General features: G+C 46.8%; 1 protein-coding gene across 7 annotated transcripts in view; it reads right to left on the reverse strand.

Moving 5' to 3' along the window:
• LOC147012859 (disks large homolog 1-like) overlaps positions 1–22,692 on the reverse strand; it is a 295,559-nt gene that overhangs the window by 269,845 nt on the left and 3,022 nt on the right. The window lies entirely within an intron of this gene.

Genomic DNA, 22,692 nt, shown 5'->3' on the forward strand with positions numbered 1-22,692 from the left:
AAGCGAGAACAGTTTCCGAAAGCAGACGAAAAAAAAAAAAAGGAAGCTCACTACATGACAAGGCCCAGAAGTTTTCAATTCATTATTTGCAAAGGCAGTGATGGGTCAATGGAAGTTGTGCGGAAACTCAAACACAACAGACCACTTTTACCTGGGACATTGAAAAAGGTTCTACGAACAAGACACTTACAAAGACTACAATGAGGGACACCCACACAAATATATATATATATTGTTGCGAATTCGCGCCCGCCGGCGTGCGATCGGCCGCTCGACTCGAATGGCGGCCGCCTCGCCCACCGGAACGGACAATTCAGTCGTGACCCTCTCGGACCAACGCCGGGAGCCAGTCACGGGTGGGGGTAACCTCACCACGATCGTGCAAATTGCCCATCCGCGCAGGATAGGGTCGCTCGCCAAATTCGATCTACCTAAGTACCTGCGCGAATGGTCGACCAGGCGATCGCACCTCGCCGCAGGTCGACTCCGGACACCAGCCGCTTGGGCGGCCCGTTCCATGCTATCGGGATAACCGAGCGGTGTTATCGCCAACCTGGACAGTTCAGATTAATTACCGGGCGTATTAAGCCCACTACGAACCCTTTACGTGAAGCAGAATGGAAGGTCAATAAAGAAAAGACGAAGCAAAACGGGAAAACAGTTCACACAATGCACATTTATTACGCGACACACGGAAAGCACACATATTCAGCCAAACAGTCAAAATGCACATATAGCAGTGAAAACAAAAGAAACAATGACGCAGTTACTACCGAATACGCGTCCACACGGCAACACTTATACAGTTCTACTTTACAGACGGCGCCAACACACATTTACTCAAAAGCAAAGGAAAGAAGCCACCCTCATAGACAAGGGGGCAGACGGGCCTGTAGGCCAATATGCGCACGTGACCTGAAGGAGCGGCCAGGCCCGCGAGACCGGGGGGTCCTACCCGCGTCCTCGTGACGCATTGGCGGACGAGCCGCAGATGTGGCCGCGTGGCTGTGCCCCGACTCCGTTGTCCTTGGCGGGTTTCGTTGGCACGACGTTTGGAGTGGGGGTGGGAACGGGCCCCCTTTTTGCACTATCTCAGCGCGGGGGAAAGGGGGAATTGTTGATGCCCTGGGGGAGGAGAATGGCTGGCTGGCTTGGGTCCCGCGACGAGCGATCTCACACCGCGACCTCGTCGCCGACCGCCGCCCTTCTTGCCTCGAACCCGAGCTCCTTTGCCTCTTCCTGCAACTCTCCTCAGCCGCAACAATATATATATATATATATATATATATATATATATATATATATATATATATATATATATATATATATATATATATATATATATATATATATATATATATATATATGTTGTCGGGTGCGCAACCAGTCTGTCGGGTGCGCGACCAGTCGGTCGGGTGCGCGACCAGTCTGTCGGGTGCGCATCTCTGGCCGGGTCCGGCGCTGACTGCATCGCATGGATCTGAGGTGTCTCGCTGGCGCCTGGTTCTGTGGACCGCTTCGCGACGCTGGTCTGGGTCGCTCGTCAGCTTGAAGACCACATGAGGTGGACAGGTCTGAGAAAAGACCATTGGTCCGATTCTTTGGGTGTGTGTGTGTGTGTGTGTGTGTGTGTGTGTGTGTGTGTGTGTGTGTGTGTGTGTGTGTGTGTGTGTGTGTGTGTGTGTGTGTGTGTGTGTGTGTCCGTGGGCCCGTCCGTAAGTAGTGAATTGCCTAAGTGTTTTTGCCTGAACATACTTGCATTCCTTGTATTCGGTTTAAATCTGCTCTTGTGTGCTTCCCTCATTCCCCCCATTAATGTGAATAAATGTCCTATTATTGAATGAACTCAGCTCGTTTTGTATTTCTTCCATTGACTGAGCATGTCGTGCGTGTAAGGGATTAGTTGGCCATTGCCGGGGTCACAAGATAATCGGGCCGGCGGAATTTGGCGATACAACCGCTCGGCTACACACAAGGAATGGGCTCGTTTAAGCGGCTCGCTTCCGTACGAGTTCCGCCGAGGGTGAAGTACTCCGGTAGCTGGATCTGGTGGGTACTTAGGTAAGATGAAGTTGGCAATTAACCCTACCCCACGTGATCGACCCATTCGCGTATATCGGTCCAAAATAACCAGGACCCACCGACCTCAGACTTCTCTGGGCCGGCGATCTGTAATTCTGGGCAATCGAGCCGAGACAGTCCCACTGCTTCATCGAGGGTCGTGCTCTTGGCGACGCATCGGCGGAACCACAAAAAAAAAGAAATGTGTATATATATATACACACACACACACACACACACACACACACACACACACACACACACACACACACACACACACACACACACACACACACACAGTGGGGAGAACAAGTATTTGATACACTGCAGATTTTGCAGGTTTTCCCACTTACAAAGCACGTAGAGGTCTGTAATTTTTATCATAGGTACACTTCAACTGTGAAAGACTGAATCGAAAACAAAAATCCTGAAAATCACATTGTATGATTTTTAAATAATTAATTTGCATTTTATTGCATGAAATAAGTATTTGATACATCAGAAAAACAGAACTTAATATTTGGTACAGAAACCTTTGTTTGCAATTACAGAGATCAGACGTTTCCTGTAGTTCTTCACCAGGTTTGCACAGACTGCAACAGGGATTTTGGCCCACTCCTCCATTCAGATCTTCTCCAGATCCTTCAGGTTTCCGGGCTGTCGCTGGGCAACACAAACTTTCAGCTCCCTCCAAAGATTTTCTATTGGGTTCAGTTCTGGAGACTGGCTTGGCCACTCCAGGACCTTGAGATGCTTCTTACAGAGCCACTCCTTAGTTGCCCTTGCTGTGTGTTTTGGGTCGCTGTCATGCTGGAAGACCCAGCCACACCCCATCTTCAATGCTCTTGTTGAGGGAAGGAGGTTGTTGGCCAAGATCTCGCGATACATGGCCCCATCCATCCTCCCCTCAATACGGTGCAGTCGTCCTGTCCCATTTGCAGAAAAGCATCCCCAAAGAATGGTGTTTCCACCTCCATGCTTCACAGTTGGGATGGTGTTCTTGGGGTTGTACTTATCCTTCTTCTTCCTCCAAACACGACGAGTGGAGTTTAAACCAAAAAGCTCTATTTTGGTCTCATCAGACCACATGACTTTCTCCCATTCCTCCTCTGGATAATCCAGATGGTCATTGGCAAACTTCAGACGGGCCTGGAAATGCGCTGGCTTGAGCAGAGGGACCTTGCGTGCGCTGCAGGATTTTAATCCATGACGGTGAAGTGTGTTACTTATTTGTTTTCTTTGATACTGTGGTCCCAGCTCTCTTCAGGTCATTTACCAGGTCCTGCCGTATAGTTCTGGGCTGATCCCCCACCTTTCTCATGATCATTGAGGCTCCACGAGGTGAGATCTTGCATGGAGCCCAAGACCGAGGGAGATTGACTGTTATCTTGAACTTCTTCCATTTTCTAATAATTGCGCCAACAGTTGTTGCCTTCTCACCAAGCTGCTTGCCTATTGTCCTGTAGCCCATCCCAGCCTTGTGCAAGTCTACAATTTTGTCCCTGATGTCCTTAGACAGCTCTCTGGTCTTGCCCATTGTGGAGAGGTTGGAGTCTGATTGATTGAGTGTGGACAGCTGTCTTTTATTCAGATAACGAGTTCAAACAGGTGCAGTTAATACAGGTAATTAGTGGAGAATGGGAGGGCTGCTTAAAGACAAAACTATCAGGTCTGTGAGAACCGGAATTCTTACTGGTTGGTAGGTGAGCTAATCAAATACTTATTTCATGCAATAAAATGCAAATTAATTATATAAAAATCATACAATGTGATTTTCAGGATTTTTGTTTTAGATTCCGTCTTTCACAGTTGAAATGTACCAATGATAAAAATTACAGACTTCAACGTGTTTTGAAAGTAGGAAAACCTGCAAAATCGGCAGTGTATCAAATCCTTGTTCTCCCCAATATATATATATATATATATATATATATATATATATATATATATATATATATATCTATATATATATATATATATATATATATATATATATATATATATATATATATATATATATATATATATATATATATATATATATATATATATATATATATATATATATCTTCTTCTTCTTCTTCTTTCGGCTGCTCCCGTTCGGGGTCGCCACAGCGGATCATCCATACGATCCGCATAGTGATTTGGCACATGTTTTACGCCGGATGCCCTTCCTGACGCAACCCTGGTCGCCTCTTACGACACAGGGATATGGTACACCTATTTTAACCGGGGTGTACACCGGCCCAGTATACTAGTACTCATTTCGCCAACCTCGGAAGGATGACAGGCTGAGTCAACCCCCTGGTGTATTAATTCAGTGGCTCAACGGGACTTGAACTCAGGACCTTTTGGATCCCAAGCCACTGCCCTAACCACTGCGCCAACACCAGGTATATATATATATATATATATATATATATATATATATATATATATATATATATATATATAAAAATATGTATTGTTGTGGGCCAGGGCCCGGTGGAGAGAACGACCACGAGGTGGGGGAGGTTACGTCGTCTCCCACCAGTCTCCCCGGAATTGTAGGCCATCGCTCCGGATAATTCCGTGAGCCAGTGGGTCGCTGAGCCGACCGTGGAACGTCAATATCTCGACCGTGTGGCGTAGGGTCTTTTTGTCTGGAACCAATTGACCTCAGTAACCAAGCGGTCTCGGCTACCGGGGATCCACGCAGTTGGCACGTCTTGCCTGAACCGGATCACTCTACCGACTATCAGCTGCCAACTACCTTTCCGGCTCGGATGCAGTCAAGCGGGCCTGCCAAGAACGTACTGGCTAGGATGAACCGATTATCGGGTTTCAAGAACCGGCTAAAATTAAGATCCGAAACATGCTGGACTAATGAGAGAAAGGAAAAAAAACGAACTGGGAACATTTCTAATAATGGTTTATTTACAACAAGGACATAGAGAAAGCTTATCACGGATATACACAGCAAGATTTACAATGATGCAATAAACACTTAAACAGTTCTACTTGGAGACGGCGCCACACACAGACACACACACAAAGACGAAAATAAAACCCAGGTGTTTTATTGGACCCTCACAGCCAGGGAGAAAGACGAGCTGGGGTCACAGCTCACTTGAATACCTGCACATTGGAGGGAGGGGGTGCTCTGTGGTGTGGAACCTGCCAATAGTCGTGCAGCTCGGTCCACGGTCACACGCGTGGGGCTCGTGCCCGCGGAGGAACTCGAGTCGAGTAGTCGGAGTCCCAGGGTGGGAATCAGAGTCGCGGACAAGACCCAGCAAAACTCCAACGAACGCCCCACGCAGAACTGCAACGAATCCTCCAACGAATGCCCCAACAGAACTGCAACGGATGCTCCCACGAATCCAGAGCTGACTTTCCCCACGCAGAACTCACTGAACTGAGGTTTTTGTCGTCGCTTATAAACCTCCCTGAACGGGGCAGAGGCTCTGTGGAACAGACATCACTGTCCGCCCTGATTGGACAGGGTCTTCATGGGGTCCGCCCTTTCTGGGCGGGGCCTCGGCCAAACCGGGAGGCCCGCCCCGCCCCCCCCCTCCCCGCGTGTGGACTCAAGGGGAAGCTCCAACGTTAAAAAGGAACGTTTGAAGAAGCGCAAAGGAACGGCGGACTGGACGTTTTTGCCCCGAATGCTGTGGCCAGCGAGGCAAGGGTTGCAAGCGCTGGAAGGTACCAGTTAGTTGTTGGATGGTAAAGATTTATTTAACCTAACTAAAAAAACATCACAGCGCACACCTTTGATTCTCCCACTAGACAAAAGAAAGGGACCTGTCTTCACATGTACTTAACGGAATAACTGACTTTTGGGACATCTGTATGTTTGAATGCATATGGTTTCCAGATCCGTAACACTACCCCCCCCCCCTTTGATAGACTCGACCCGAGTCGTTAATTTTCGTGTGGCATGCAGGTGTCGGTTTTCCCCTCGTATGTTTTACCTACGGATCCCTGAGTGCGACATTTTGAATACATGTTCCAAAAATAAATAACCGAGTGCGTTGCATAACTAAACTAACAAACTCATTCAGACAACTTAACTACATTGCCGGCACTAAACAAACAACAGGTGGGTTAGGACTATGTACATTTCAAATATTTACACTACCCATGGCCCAGGACCTGTGATTTGAGGAGAGAAAACACAACAAAAAGGCAACATTTGTGGATGGTCAGACGTCTTTAGGGCCTTCAAAGGTCCCTTGTTTGTCGTTGAATTCTTCTTCTTTTTTCGGCTGCTGGAGGCAACTCACCCTAACACGGCAGGCCATACACCGTTTCACAGGCTATTTGAACTGGCCTTTATGCAACAAGGAGGTATCCGGGCTGCTCAAATGCAGTCCCCAGTAATGCGGCTGCCTGCAGGGCAGTCCTTGCAAATACTTTCAAAGATGGTCCTGGAGCACATGGTGAAGGTTGTGACATGGGAAAGCAAACAAAGGCATGGGCAGGTATGGAGGCAAGGCAAAGGTAGGCAAAGCATGGCATGGCAAACGCAGACCAGGCAAGATGCAGTCCAACAGGAGGTCGGCACACAAAGCTGGCCGGCCTCGGTCTGGTCTCGTGAGGTGGTGGAGGGAGGGCGGTGGTGCCGGCCGGTCTGAAAACGGGCTCGGACCTACCCTACGGTCTCCCCCCAACCTATCGCCTATGCCTGTCCTTCCCAATACCCACCCCCATTAGCTTGCAACAAAAAAAAAAACAACGAAATTTAGACTTGTTATTTTATTTTGAAAATTTTATAATTACGTGTGTCCCTAACCCCCTTATTGTCTTTGTTCGGCTAACCTGTCAAAACCGTCCACTCCCAATCCCTAAGATCCCTTTTTAGGGGATTGAGGAAGAGACTAGTGAATCTGTCTCGAGGCCCAATGCAGCCTCAGAATAACTCCCTCAGATTTCAGCAATTTCCCAAGATGAGTCCAGCGGCCTACAAACAGCGAAAGGATGGATGGTGCAAAGGGGTACACGTTTCCTATCTATCCTGGCATTTATTAACGTTAATCTATCCCCGGGACTTTTCAAAACACCTGTCACTTTAAACTATTGGTTCTACAAACCATGATCCCTGTCGCCTGTGTTGGTGTCAGTTATTAATTTGGGCATGGCCTGCAAATTTTCACTCGTGCTCTTGCACAATTTCGTGGCTGGGCAGCGTGGCTCCATTGGCAGGGATACCCATCTGCCGAACTCTATCTTTGGCACCCTTTGTCACTGAGGCTGTCTCCAAGCCTACCGACTCTGTATGAACGTGGGGGATGCCCTTCCTGGCATCTTTCCCGTCGATGTCCACGTGGCATTTTGGTGCTCCGGGTCCCGTTTCCATGGGCTACCCATGCCCATTATACTAACTCGGTCCCTGGGACCAATGGCCTACTACTTCGGTGCCTGGGGTGCCTTCTACTCAGTACACATATTTCCACAGCCACGCTCTCAGCTGGTCAATAGACTCTTGCACCCTACAAAAAGGTTTCGTGCCTTTGTTTGACATCAACAACAAACCGACATCCGTTTTGGTTAATTTAACTAACCCACCAACTAAGATTACACTAACCCCAGGTTCCCTTGGGTGGGATTCACTCCTCCCCCCAATCATTCGTTCACACCATGCATTGCACATTCACTCCATTCACACTCGGGCCCGCTGACCGACTTCACTCATTATGCTTCTTTCTTGGTTTTATTTATTTCGACACTGACGCGCCACTACGTTCCCCTAACAACCTCGTGCTCCCCGTCATCCCTTACTCTAATGCACATTCCATTTAAATCCACATAGCTAATCTACGTCCCCACTACACGTACCATGTCTGTCCATATCTCCAATCCATTTCTAAATTCTAAACGAAAATTCCCCTAACTGATGCCACCGGGCCCCATGGAGGACTGCTCATGCCCCCATGAGACCGGTCTAACTAACGCTAAACCCTTCCCCTAACTAATGCTCCTTTGCCCATGATGATGATGTTCGCTACATCCTGGCCGGGGATCGGGTACTCGTCTAAAAACTCGGTAGGCCTTGCATCGCCAAGGGCGGCGGTTTGCAACTCGCTCGTCCCCTTCCGTTGGCCGATAATTTAAAGTGTTACGTCGCCCTTTTGATCGCACCAAGCGCTCACTTTCGAGCCATCTGCCATGTGAGCCACCGTGCGCTACTCAAGTGGCCTTCGTGCTGCACGATCCCCGACGATGACATCACTCGCACACGGATCGCTCTGCGTGGCTTATCACGCATACGGGCCCGGTAGTGTCATCCCTGGGACTCGCTCCGCACGCTCCGCGAACAGCACTCGCGGCACTCAGCACATCAGCCTCCATACACGTGCTCACATGGGGACATGTGCTTTCCAAATTTACTCAACATTTGTCTCCATTTTAGCCGTCCGCATGGTCTTGAACCAAGTGCCGAGCGTTTCAGTGCCGGCTTCCGATTGCGCAAGCGTGCATGCTTGGGCCGTCCGCAAAACACGGAACAGACCTCGCACGCGGCATCTCGCGGAGCCGGCGCGGTTCCTGAAATAGTTCCGTGCGGCCCATTAGGCTCGCCGCCCACGTCTCCCATCTGGGTCGGTCCGTGTCCCATTTCTTCACGGGCACTCACACATACCATGTAATTTGCAGTCTGCACACACTCCTGGACAATCATACTGGGGGCTCATGTTAGCCCAAAAGATCCCAGGGTTTCTATACCCCCCAAGCTCGGCATGTACCCTTTCGCATCATGCAACGGCTCCACCTCGTATGACCTTACCGGACTCACCTCGTCACGGTCTGCCTCGAGGGAGCACATCGTCTCCCCTTGTTCCTGTGGGAGGTTAATCCGATCTTCGCATTGGGTCCCATCACATTCCATAAGCTCAACCCCAATGTCCCCTACCAGTTCTATGTGTGTGTGTGCTCCTTATTAATTTTGTACAATTCATCCTTTACCCCTTTCATGATGCCCAATTCCTGGCTCTTTGTCTCTACGTGCCTGAGTTTACAGGTTTCACTAGTGACTATCGCAGCGTCACTAGTCACCTCGACCTTGCCCATCACCATTGCGGTCCAAAACAGCCTCCACACTTCCCCTCGAATCGGTCATTTCCCCACGTAGTGTACTGGTCCCATTCGCCATTTTCCGATTCATGCAGTGCATTTCACCTTTCACCTTTACCAACTCCGCCTTCATTTCTTCCTGACCCGCTTTCAGCATTTGCATATTCGCATCCATTCGGTTTTCCATGCTTATTCCCATGCTCTGCATTTCACCTCTCAGTGTTTGCATATCGCCTCTCAGTGCTTGACTTCTCATCTCCACCATCTGGCTCATATCAAGTGGCCTCGGCAGAGCCGATCCACCACAATTGGGCGCAGATCCGACAGGGATTGCCTCCGAGGAGGAAATTTGATGCAGAGGGTGGGGGGGGCTCCGGCATTGTCGCCGTTGCCCCCAATGTTACCTCCGGATTTGGTTGCAGGGAAAGGTCTACCTGCATGGTGTTGTCCTGGGCCACGGATTCCTCAACGATTATATCAGTACCCAACTGTACCAGCTCATCTTGGTCCGCCATGGTTCGTACCGAGAATTAAATAAAATTTGACTGCTCTTAATTTTGGAGGGAAAGGGGGGGGAGGTGGGGGGTTGCAAAGCACACCCCTGGTCCGAATCCCATAAATTTCTCTATGGAGGCAGAGGGGTTGGAAATCCGAACTCCTGGCACCAAAGTGTTGCGAGTTTGGTGTCCCGTAAATTTATTTGTGGAGGCGTGGGGTTCAAATCTCACTCCTGACTACCAAACTGTTGCAGGCCAGGGTCCGGTGGCGAGAACGATCACTAGGTGGGGGAGGTTACATCGTCTCCCACCAGCCTCCCCGGAATTGTAGGCCTTCGCTTCGGATAATTCCGTGAGCCGGCGGGTCGCTGAACCAACCGTGTAACACCAATATCTCGACCGCGTGGCGTCAGGTCTTTTTGGCTGGAACCAATTTACCTAAGTAAAGGGGCTGTCACACCTTGAGGATTTAGCCAGCGTATGGCAAGGTATCAAAATGTATGTAAAACGCTGGCGTACGCTGAACTATTGATGTATTTTTCCCAGTTTTGGACGTATTCATAACGAGTTGGACGTATGCATAACGTATTAGTAACGTACACAGAACGTTTCAATAACATATAAATAACTTATATCAACGAATGCTGAGCGTGTTGTCGGCGTTCACAACCTATGCCCAATGATAGTCTAACTTATGCATCGTGCGTGGCAGCGTATCGCCGACGATAACGTGGCGTAGCCTATTAAAAGGCTGCGGCTCGACGATTCAAATTATAACCGCACTAGACATCGAAGTGTCAAGCCACTGTCACACCTTGACGTTTTAGCCAGCGTATGAAACATTTGCCAAATACGCTGGCACATGTCGAATACTTTATGGGTAAGTTTTGTATATGTTAAGAGCACGCTGAAGCACGATGGCATACGTCGTAGTACGCCGAGTACGTCGACAAATTTTCAGCATGTTGAAAATTTTTCAACGTATGACGCACACATTTCGCATACGCTGGCCATAAGTTGAAGGCACGTTACGCGATCGTTGACACACGTTACTTGTAAGTTACTCATAAGTCGAAACACGTCGAGGTAATGTTCAGCATACCCGAAACTTATTTCTAACCTATGAGTAACGTGCTTTCAACCTGAGTAACGTGCTTTGAAACAATGTGTAACGTATCTCCAACGCATATTGACGTATGTAGATGTATTTGACGTCTTCCGGACGACCACAGAACTTACTGAATGTGTTACTAACTTAGCTACCGTATAATGGTGTATTGGCAGCATTTAGGGAAATTGGTATATAAAAATGGGGTTCACACAGGAGGAACCCGTCAGTGTTCCAGACTCCATGTTTTTTTGTTTTTTTTTTCTTCGGCATGACAGTGATGTTGACACTTCGATTTCTTGTGCGGTTATGATTTAAATCGTTGAGCGGCAGCCTATTAATTATGTTATATTCTAACCACACTAGAAATCGAAGTGTCAACATCACTGTCATGTCGAAGAAAAAAAAAAAAAAAAAAAAAAAAACCATGGCGTCTGGACCACTGACGCTAAACATTACTTCGACATGTTTCGACTTATGAGTAACTTACAAGTAACGTGTGTCGACGTGTGTCAACGATCGCGTAACGTGCCTACAACTTATGGCCAGCGTATGCAGAACGTGTGAATCATACGCTGGCATACGTCGAAAAATTTCAAGCATGTTAAAACTTGTCGAAGAGCTCGGCGTACTACGACGTATGCCAACGTACTACGACGTATGCCAGTGTGCTCTTAACGTATATAAAACTTACCCAAAACGTATTCGACGTGTGCCAGCGTTTTAGACAATTTTTTCATACGTCGGCATACGCTGGCTAAATCGTCAAGGTGTGACAGCCCCTTAATCACGCGGTCTCGGCTACCGGGGATCCACGCCCTCGGCACGTCTTGCCTGAACCGGATCACTCTACCGACTACCAGCTGCCAACTACCTTTCCGGCTCAGATGTAGTCGAGCAGGCCTGCCAAGAACGTACCGGCTAGGATGAACAGATTATCAGGTGTAAAGACCCGGCTAAACTCAGATCCGAACCAATGAAAGAAAGGACGGAAACGAACTGGGAACATTTCTAATAATGGTATATTTACAACAAGGACACAGAGCAAGCTTATCATGGATATACACAGCAAGACTTACAATGATGGAATAAACACTGAAACAGTTCTACTTGGAGACAGCACCACACACAGACGAAAATAAAACCCAGGTGTTTTATTGGACCCTCGTAGCCAGGGAGAGAGACGAGCTGGGGGTCGCAGTTCACTTGGGTACCTGCACGTCGGAGGGAGGGGGTGGTCCGTGGTGCGGCACCAGCCAATAGTCATGCAGCTCGGCCCACAGTTACACGCATGGGGCTCGTGCCCGCGGAGGAATTCGAGTCGAGTAGTCAGAGTTCCAGGGCGGGAATCAGGGTGGTGGACAAGACCCAGCAAAACGCCAACAAATGCCCCACGCAGAACTGCAACGAATCCTCCAACAAATGCTCCATCGACTGCCCCAACAGAACTGCAACGAATGCTCCAACGAATCCAGAGCTGACTTTCCCCATGCAGAACTCACTGAACTGAGGTTTTTGTCGTCGGTTTTCGACCTCCCTGAACGGGGCAGGGGTTCTGTGGACAGACGTCACTGTCCGCCCTGATTGGACAGGGTCTGCATCGGGTCCGCCCGTTCTGGGCGGGGCCTCAGCCAAACTGGGAGGCCCTCCCCCCCCCTCCACGTGTGTGGACTCAAGCGGAAGATACAACGTTGAAAAAGAACGTTTGTCGAAGCGCAAAGGAACGGCGGACTGGACGTTTTTGCCCCATATGCTGTGGCCAGCGAGGCAAGGGTTGCAAGCACTGGAAGGTACCGTGGTTGGTTGTTGGATGGTAAAGATTTATTTAACCTAACTAAAAAGACATCGCAACGCACACTTTTGATTCTCCCACTAGACAAAAGGAAGGGACCTGTCTTCACATGTACTTAACGGAATAACTGTATGTTTGAATGCATATGGTTTCCAAATCCGTAACAAGATGTGTGTGTGTGTGTGTGTGTGTGTGTGTGTGTGTGTGTGTGTGTGTGTGTGTGTGTGTGTATATATATATATATATATATATATATATATATATATATATATATATATATATATATATATATATATATATATATATATATATATATATATATATATATATATATATATATATATATATGTATATATATATATATATATATATATATATATATATATATATATATATATATATATATATATATATATAGTAGACTAGGCATAAGTCATCACCATCGGGACCGAGAAAAAAGTGAAGACTTTGAAATGCGACGACTTACGTGTATGCGAACATTCATGATGACTGTGGGGTGAAGGATGAAGCCGCGCATGGCCTGTACACGTACGTGTGAGAGCCAGCTATTGTACCAAAAGGAAAACACAATCTTCGGGGCATAGGTGGGGGTTCATTGGTGAGTTGGAAAGTGATCAAGCAAAGATGGAATTCATGAATCAGTTTATCAAAAGTAAAGATAATGAACAACTGTAAGACAACTCGTATACCATCGGTGATGGTATGGTGACAAATTACATGACACACAGTCATCATGGTGATGATTACCACTCAAATGTACAATGTGCGGTAATGTACAAAACAAGCCAATATAAAACCATGATCGGACTTGAACACGAAGCTCGATCGATATTTTACTCCTTCGCGAAGTAATCCGTTATGTTTGACTGCCTCAAACTCTTGGGCATCTGGTGCATGAAAAAGGACTCAAACCAGTCATTGTATTCCATGATGTTGTCTGGGCAATCCTCCACCGAAAGACAGTATCGGCGCATCACATCCAGGGCGCTGAATGCCTCCCGAATAGTTGGAGGCACGTTTCGAATGTATGTCCCCCCTGAGTCCTCGAAATCAACAATGTCCACATCGTCCACGTCACCCGCATCGTCGGAGACGTTCTTCACAGAATCCACAATTTCTGCATCAGTCATTTGTTGGGTGCTGCGTAACTCAGCGTCCACGTTGATGTATTTTTCCAATGAGGGTGTCGCGTCTGCACCAAAGATTTCAGCGAGTCTTTCCCAGACGTTGCGGAACTGAATTCCATGGTCGTCATCGCTCTCATCAACTTCATGGGCGCTGCGATCCACATTGACGAACCCGACCGAACGGAAGCAGTTCACGATGGTAGCATTGGAGACCTTTCCCCATGCTGTTTTGGCAGCTATCAGGGCATCCAGCAAATCCCATGTGAATGGGATTCCCTCATCTGCCGCATTCAGGCGACGCGTGGCAAGGATCTGGCGGTAGTGAAGTTTCAGGTTTCTGATGAAGCCACCATCCATTGGTTGAGTGCGACTGGTAGTATTGGGTGGAAGGAATACAAGTTCTATGTTCTCCAGTTGACATGCAGGGTGAGCGGGGCAGTTGTCAACTACGAACGCAATTTTGCGTTTTTCAAGTGACATACGATGGTTCAGTTTCACCAACTATTGTTCGAACAGGGCAGAAGTCATCCACGCATTTTTATTCGATGAGTAGGCCACAGGCAGGTGCTTAACACTTTTGAAGGATCGGGGATTCTTATTTTTCCCGATGGCGTACAGAGGCAGCTTGTCGGTGCTATCCATGTTCACTCCAACCAGCAACGTCACACGGATCTTCTCCTGCAAATCACCATGATGGGAATGACCAACGAACCCAAGAGACTTTTCTGGCAGCATCTGCCAGAAAAGCCCAGTCTCATCGGCATTGTACACGTCCCGAGGCTGATACCTTTCCAAGATGTCTTTCAATTTGCCATCCTTCCAGTTGTGCACCACTGCCGAATCCACGCTGCCTGATTCGCCGCACTTCTTGACCTTGCCGATTCCCCACCTCACTTTGAATCTGTCTATCCAGTGCATCGGCAAGGTCTCGGCATCATCATGCCCGAGGTCCGCAGCGAATTGACGTGCCTTCAGCAGCAACATTTCACCGTCCAACCGAATATTTATCTGAGTCGACATTTGCTGAAACCAGATGATGAGCGCGTCATCGATATCTTCAAAGGACACACATTTCACGCGTTTCACACTTACCACCGGCCTCGCGATCTTCTCCACTTGTCCAAATATCTTGCCCTTATTCTTCAAGATATCGTTCGATGTCTGCCGTTTGATGTCCAACTTCTCAGCTATGGCTGTTTTCTTCATCAGTGGGTTTGCCTCGCAAAACTGGTAATGTCGTATTTTTCTTGGTAGGTTTTATTTGTAAGCTTACGCTTGGTCGCCATTGTCCTGCATGCAGTGCGATCAACGTGTATACGCAGATATAAATAACCTATCACTGGCGGTGTAAACCAATGAGCGAGCATCACGATTCCATGAAATCGGGCTTCTCACGAGGCAGCAGTTCCGTGTGACAAGTTAAGAGTGGTAATTTACTTGATTTTCCATTACGCGGGAACGGACAACATCTGACGACTTAGACGAAGTGAAGACTTACAGAGGGATGACCCTTTATTCAAAGGGATTTAACATGAGATAAATTCGGGAGTTTTTGACGCTGCCGACTTACGCCTAGTCGACTGTATATATATATATATATATATATATATATATATATATATATATATATATATATATATATATATATATATATATATATATATATATATATATACATATACATATACATATACGACCGGTCAAACATTTAAGAACACCCCCATATTCCAGTTGTTACTGAAATTTAAGCAGTTCAAGTCCAGTGAAAACCTGAAATGGGACAAAGCTAAGCGGTAAACTGCCAGAGGTTAAAAAAAAAAGTTTAGGTTACCAAAAACTGAAAAATAATGTAAATTTCAGAGTTGTTAAATAAGGCCCTTTTCAAGGAACAAGTAATGGGTTAGCAACTGCAGTTGTTCTGCAGCAATGGAAGTGAATTAAGCCTTGAAAGTTGATGCAAACAATTCCTACAGGTGTCCCAACTTTTGTTGATTAGTCACAAACCCTCTCTCTGTGTAAAAGCAGTGTTGGAACAGACTGTGTTGCTACACCCTATGAAGCATTATTTGGACAATATTGCACTGCAGGAAGTAGTGTATTGCTATCGTAATGGCAAGAAAAAGACAATTAACAAAGGAAGACAGACAGACCATTATTAACCCTTAAAATTGTAGGTCTTTCCTTTGGAGAAATTGCAAAGCAGCCAAGGTGTCAGTGAGTACAGTTTCCAACACCATCAAAAGGCACTTGGAAACTGGAGTAAACTCTGACAGGAAGAGGTCTGGAAGATCCAAAGCCACAGCACAATCAGAAGACAAGTTTCTGAGAGTCAACAGCTTGCATGATGGGCGTCTCACAGGACAGCAGCTTCAAGCACAGCTTAACACTGGTCGAAGTAAGGAAGTCTCAATTTCAACTGTGAAGAGAAGACTTCGAGCTGCAGGTTTGACAGGTCGAGTGGCAGTAAAAGCCATTGCTAAGATGGCAAAATAAGAAAAAGAGGCTTGCCTGGGCCATGAAGCACCGCCAATGGACAACTGAAAACTGGAAGAAGGTCTTATGGACCGATGAATCAAAATTTGAAGTCTTCGGTTCATCACGGAGAGTTTTTGTACACCATCGAGTAGGCGAAAGGATGGTTCCTCAGTGTGTGACACCAACTGTCAAACATGGAGGAGGAAGCGTGATGATCTGGGGCTCTTTTGCTGAATCCAGATTCAGTGACTTGCACACAGTGACTGGCACCCTGAACCAAAAGGGCTACCACAGCATTTTGCAGCGCCATGCAATATTTTCTGGTCTACGCCGAGTTGGTCAGGGGTTCATCATACAGCAAGACAACGACCCAAAACATACCAGGCTATGTCAGAACTACCTTAGAAGAAAAGAACAAGACGGTCGGCTTCAAATCATGGAATGGCCAGCACAGTCTCTAGACTTAACCCCTATCGAGCTGGTTTGGGATGAACTGGACAGAAGGGTGAAAGCAAAGCAACCTACAAGTACAACACATTTGTGGGAACTTCTGCAACAGTGTTGGGAAGAACTTTCGAAACAATATTTGATTTCCATTGTAGAAAGAATGCCACGAGTATGTTCGGCTGTTGTATCTGCAAAAGGTGGCGACTTTGATGAGTCAAAAATTTAGATAAAATTTTGTTCTCAAAACAATTCCATGATTTGATTTTTATCTGCAATTGTTTATTTTTTCTCTGCTTTAATTTCAGAGTACATTGAAAAATTAAACTGCTTAAATTTCAGCAAAAACTGAACTAAAAATTTCAGTCAATAGTGTTCCAAAACTATTGACCAGTAGTGTATATATATAAATAAATAAACTTTGCATACAAGTACATACTCATAGAAAAATCTAAACTCATGCATGAACATAAATTTAAACTTTACATACAGTACGTGTAAAAAAATATAAAAACTTTACATACATGTACAACTGTACATACTTGTATAAAACTGGAACGGCACATGTAGAGCGTATACCTCCGCCAGAATGAAGAGTTAGGAGGTTTTGTATCCCACTGATAGGTTCGGATACAGATCCTGCTGCAAGCAAAATTCAATCAGCTCGCTCTTGTCACATCCCCAACTCATCCAAATATTGTGCTGCGTATCATTCTTTTGGCTCAATTTCTCAATAATGAATAATTGGTTAAAACATTAAGGTATCTGGATCAGGATCTTCATGAAAACTAATAAATGCATCCTTGTCACACACCCAACCTGTGGCTATTCCACATTTCGTTCGAATCCATTCATAACTCTGAGATATCCTGCTCACAGGGACACACACAGACATGGGTGGAAACATAACGTACATCCACCTTCAGTTGTGGAGGTAAACATAAACTCATACATGCACAAAAATATAAACTTTACAAAAGGGAATGTTTTTTTTTTATTCCTATGTACAGAAATAACTTTACATACACTTGTACATATTAAAATTAATGAACTTGCATTCATATACAGTACGTACTTGTATCTAAAAATATATAAATGCACAAACTTGTATGAAAACAAACTTTAAATACATGTACAGTACATACTTATTACACTAAAATAAGGCCTCAGTATGAGTGTGTATGTATGCATTTATATGTATGATCATTATAAAATCAAAAATAGCTGGAACAATCTCCATAAAATTTTGCATACATGCTCAGGTTAACCAGGGTCAGGGCATGGACACAATAATTCATCTTCATCCTCCTCTCCCTCCGGGTAAGAATGGGGAGAAGATTGTGGTTTTTGCTTGTACACAGAGAATAGTGCAAGTGGTTTAACCACTGACTGGAAGGAGGGGGTTATTGACACCTTTCTTCGCTTCGTAGGGAACGGGTGCTACTATTCCTAAAAGGAGAGGAAGAAGCATCTGTCCATCAAACGAAGAAGAAGCAGGACCTTGAGTTTTCATGTAGCGGCTCCTACTGTTGTAAAATAATAAAAAATGGTCTCATTGGAAAGCTAATAATCAATTTACTTGGAACAAAAATTAGTGTCCATCTTTCCAGGGCAGAGGACGAAGAAGCGGCAATGGGAGCTTAATACAGATTCCAAAGGTAACAGTTATTAATGTATGACAGAAGGAACCTTGTGGAAAGATACAGGAGCACACAAGAGTAAACATAGTAATACTGCTTTAAAATACATATAAAAGTAAACGGAAGAAGCACCCAAGCAACAACTCGATATTACTGACACCTGCAAACTCTGCTGCCACACACACATTAAAACACATTTTGGAAGACTGCATGACCCTGGCTCCACAAAAGCAACAGCACAACATATTAGATGTGAGGAACCTCTGCGTCGCTCCTGGGAGATTGATCGACTATCTCTGTGCCACATGTCTGTTCAAGCAAAACTGACCAGGATTAATCAAATTTTGTTATGTTATCAAATTAATCAAACGTGTTATGAAAGACCCTCCCCCCCCCCACTCCCCAAACATTTCACTCCATTTTACATTCTTATTGAGACTCACAGGTAGATATCCAATACTGTTTTTGTGAAATGCAACATACCGTCTTCGGGTTAAACCAGTTAGCGAAGAGATAGGTCGGTGAAGCCATGTCGTCTTTTACAAGGATTACAAGGAAATTATGCGCAGGAGGAAATCCTGGACATCCAAGGAAATCCTGCGCCACACCAAACCAGATTTAATCAATCCGTCAATACCACTTCCTTTCGTGCGCAGCCTTTTGGCTGCGACACTGCTACTCATTTCACTGACCTCAGAGGATGACAGGCTGAGTCAACCCCCTGGTGTTAATTCAGCGGTTAAGGGCTTGAAATCAGGTCCCTAGAATCCCAAGCCACCACCCAAACCACTAAGCAACACCAGGTTTCAAGGTAACAGTTATTGTGCTGTGTTTGCAAAGATATAAAGAAATTCCGACATGACTGTAAGTGCAATACTTTTTCTTCTTCAAGAAAACATACCTGGATCCCACAAAGTAAGAGTTTGAAACACAGCTCAGCTTCACATTTCCGAACGGTTATATGTGAAGTATAAAAATATAAACTTTACATACAGGTCAGGTCAGGTATGGCAGCATGGGCCAGAGCATCGTGTCGCTGCGTCCACTTTCCGCCGGTACTCCAGGGGCCTCCGTCTAACAATGACCCAGGGAGATGCCTGGCCCATCCCCATCTCCTTGAGATGCCAATCAACCTGCTGCAAACATGAGGCACGTGGTCGGCCCATTGGCCTCCTCCACTCAGGAGACTCCCTCGCTGAGAGAATCTGGTGAGCAGGATCAGTGTCAGGAAAACGAGCCACATGTCCATACAGCCGCAGCTGATGCTCACGGACTATGCAGGTAACAAATCTCATCCGAGTCTCTCTCAGCAACCGCTCGTTGGACACAAAGTCCGACCAGCGATAGCCAAGGATTCTCCGAGGAGACCTGGTACCAAAGGAATTAAGTCTCCGTCTCAGATCCTTGGTCAGAGTCCAAGTCTCGCATCCATAGAGCAAGACTGGAAGCACCAAGGTACTGAAGACTCGGACTTTCATCCTCCCGCACAGGTACTGGCACCACCACACCCCATTATCTAGTGAATCCATGAGTCTCCAGGCCCGACGCAGACGTCTATTGAGCTCTGACTCACAGCCAGCCGAGACATGAATATCACTGCCAAGGTAAGTGAATCTCTCCACAACCTCAACATGCTCACCACAAACAGGCACAGACAGGACAGCAGCATCCAAGATGTCATTGAAAGCCTGGATCTTAGTTTTGACCCAGGAAACACATAATCGCAGCGGTTGCAACTCCTCATTCAGCCTCCAAAAGGATATCTAAAGTCTCCGCAAAGATGACTGCATCATCTGCGAAATCAACGTCAGAGATCTTGACATTCCCAAACAATGCACCGCAGCTTGATCTCTCTGACATCCTCCCTGGAAGCCAGTCCATACACGTGCTGAAAATAGGGGGCCAATACGTGTGGGGGCCAATACACACCTGAGGAACTCCAGTAACGACTGGAAATAAGTCAGAGATGGTACCACTACATCTCACAGCACTCTCAGTACCAGAGTAGAGTTCAGACATCAGATCGATCAGTTTTGGTGGCACCCCACGAAGACCAAGAATCCTCCAGAGGGCATCCCGATTCACTGAATCAAACGCTTTACAGAGATCAACATGGGCTGCAAGCAAGCAGCCCCTGCCGAAAGTCTCGTATTTGTTCGGTAAGGGCCCAAAGAGCAAGGATACGGTCAATCGTTGACCTCTTTGGTGTAAAGCCCAACTGCTCTGGACGCTGGTGCTCAAGCAGAAGGTGGCGAACCCTATCAAGAATTATCCGAGCAAAGACCTTCCCCGGCACTGAGAGCAGCGTCACCCTTCGTAGTTGTTGCAGTCTTGGCGATCAGCCTTCCCTTTCCAGAGAGGAACAACAAGGCCCCTCTTCCAATCAGTTGGGATGATGCCTGTGTTCCAGGCAGAGCACAAAACTGCATGCAACGACACGAGTGCAGCATTTCCACCACCCTTGAGAATTTCAGCATGGATGCCACAGATCCCTGGAGATTTACCCCATTTAAACCGGTTCACTGCAGCTTGTGTTTCCACAAGCGAAGGTGGACCACAGTTGATTGGAGGGTCAGCAACAGGAATTGTAACACCCCTGACATCCAACTCGACAGCTGGTCGATCAGCCTGGTACAACCGCTCAAAGTAACCGGCCCAGCAGGCCTTCAATTCAGACTCCTCTGTCAAGAGCCTACCATCCACTGCTCCAACTGCAGTACACCGAGGCATGGGCTTGGATGAACGCAATGCGCGAATTGCCCTGTAAGCAGGATGAGAATTACTTGACCACAGCTGATGCTCTACCCCCTCACAGATTCCTCGCACATAGGCCTCGTTGTCCACCCTTAGCGCACTTACAGTTTTACGCCTCAGCTCCCTGAACAGCTCAGCTCTGCCATTCAGCCTGGCCCGGCGACTCTGGTCAATGGTATCGTGTCCCGAGAGACAAAATTCTTATTTGCCCCACGGTGAGTTCCAAGACATCCACCAGCAAGATCGAGGACGGTGGTCTTGAAGGAACTCCACAACTCTTCAGGACCTCCCAAAGCACGCAGACCCCCCCCCAAATCTCAACTCAGCTTGTTCGCAAACTCCTCAGCTACCCTCTCATCCTTGAGCTTGCCTAGGCTAGGATGGTACCATTCTCCCGGATTTAAGCTGCAACTTCAGAGTTGCTACAACAAGCCGGTGGTCAGTATTGAGGAACTGAGCACTCCCGTAGACCCTGCAGTTCTGGATAATCCTCCAGCGACCATCCACGAGGACATGGTCAATCTCCTCTGCCACACCACCAGCATTGGAAAACCAAGTCCAGCGATGAGCTTGTGGGTGCTGAAACGATGAACCGGCCATCCAAAGTCAAGGAACTTAGTGCTATTCTGGTTCATAGTCTCTGACCCATGGGGACCAACACACTTCTCATTACCATCGCTATCAGTTCCAGTTGATGCATTGACCCCCCCCCCCCCCCCCAAGACTAGAAGTGTATCTCATCTGGGGCACTGATCAACCACAGACTCGAGTGTGGCGGAGAATGCACCCTTCACAGTGAGATCACTCGCCTCAGTTGGAGCATAAACCGAGGCCAGGGAAATGACACATAAGGAGTGACGAATCCTTAGTCTCATAATACGCACGTTGACCGGTGTTACCTCAATTATCATTGGCATCAGCTTATTGGACACAGCTGCAGCAACTCCTTGAGTATGGTGACCATCAGAGCGACCAGTCCAATCGTAGGTGTAACCACCCACCATGATCTCGCCGCAATCCGGTCTCCGAACCTCAGAGTGCTGCAATACCGATTTCCAAACGCTTGAGCTCAGATGATAACAGAGACAGGTGATCATCCTCTCTTAGGGATAGGACATTCCAGGCACCCACCCGAAGGGACCACCTCAGGTTAACCCAAGGAGACTGCCGTCTGGCGGACGACACCTCAGCACCACTCCGACACACTCTCCCGCAATGTTACCCCGTGGTTTCCCTCCTATCATCAAATATTGGGGGTCCCGAAGGCTTTGCCCCAATCCCATCACCGGTGAGCTGCCCTGCGAAGGGAAGCTGCACAGGAGGTACTCCCACGGAGTGGGTTTTCAGATTTCTTTGCATTTTGCGGAATGAAGGGTTTTACAGTGGCCGGAGTGCAAATCCTGCCACCAACCTCCGAATAAGAAGTAACTCAACTGCAGGAGGATGTCCACAGACACAGTTGGGCACTTAATATGGATGGCCGTTGGCTCACAAGGAGCTCCTCCACCCTTTGACAGGTTTTCACACACATGTATAAATAAAAATATAAAGTGAGAGTGTGAGAGTGTGAGAGTGTGAGAGTGTGAGAGTGTGAGACACACCAAAAATACATACGGTATATAAACTTTACATACATGTATGTCAAATATGGTAAATCTTAAGCATGTACATACAAGTAAATAATATGTAAATAACCTGAACATAATATCAACTTTAAGTA

Source organism: Eptatretus burgeri, chromosome 14, assembly GCF_056783735.1.
Source record: "Eptatretus burgeri isolate ZD-2024b chromosome 14, Ebu_testis_v1, whole genome shotgun sequence".
NCBI classification, from domain to species: Eukaryota; Metazoa; Chordata; class Myxini; order Myxiniformes; family Myxinidae; genus Eptatretus; species Eptatretus burgeri.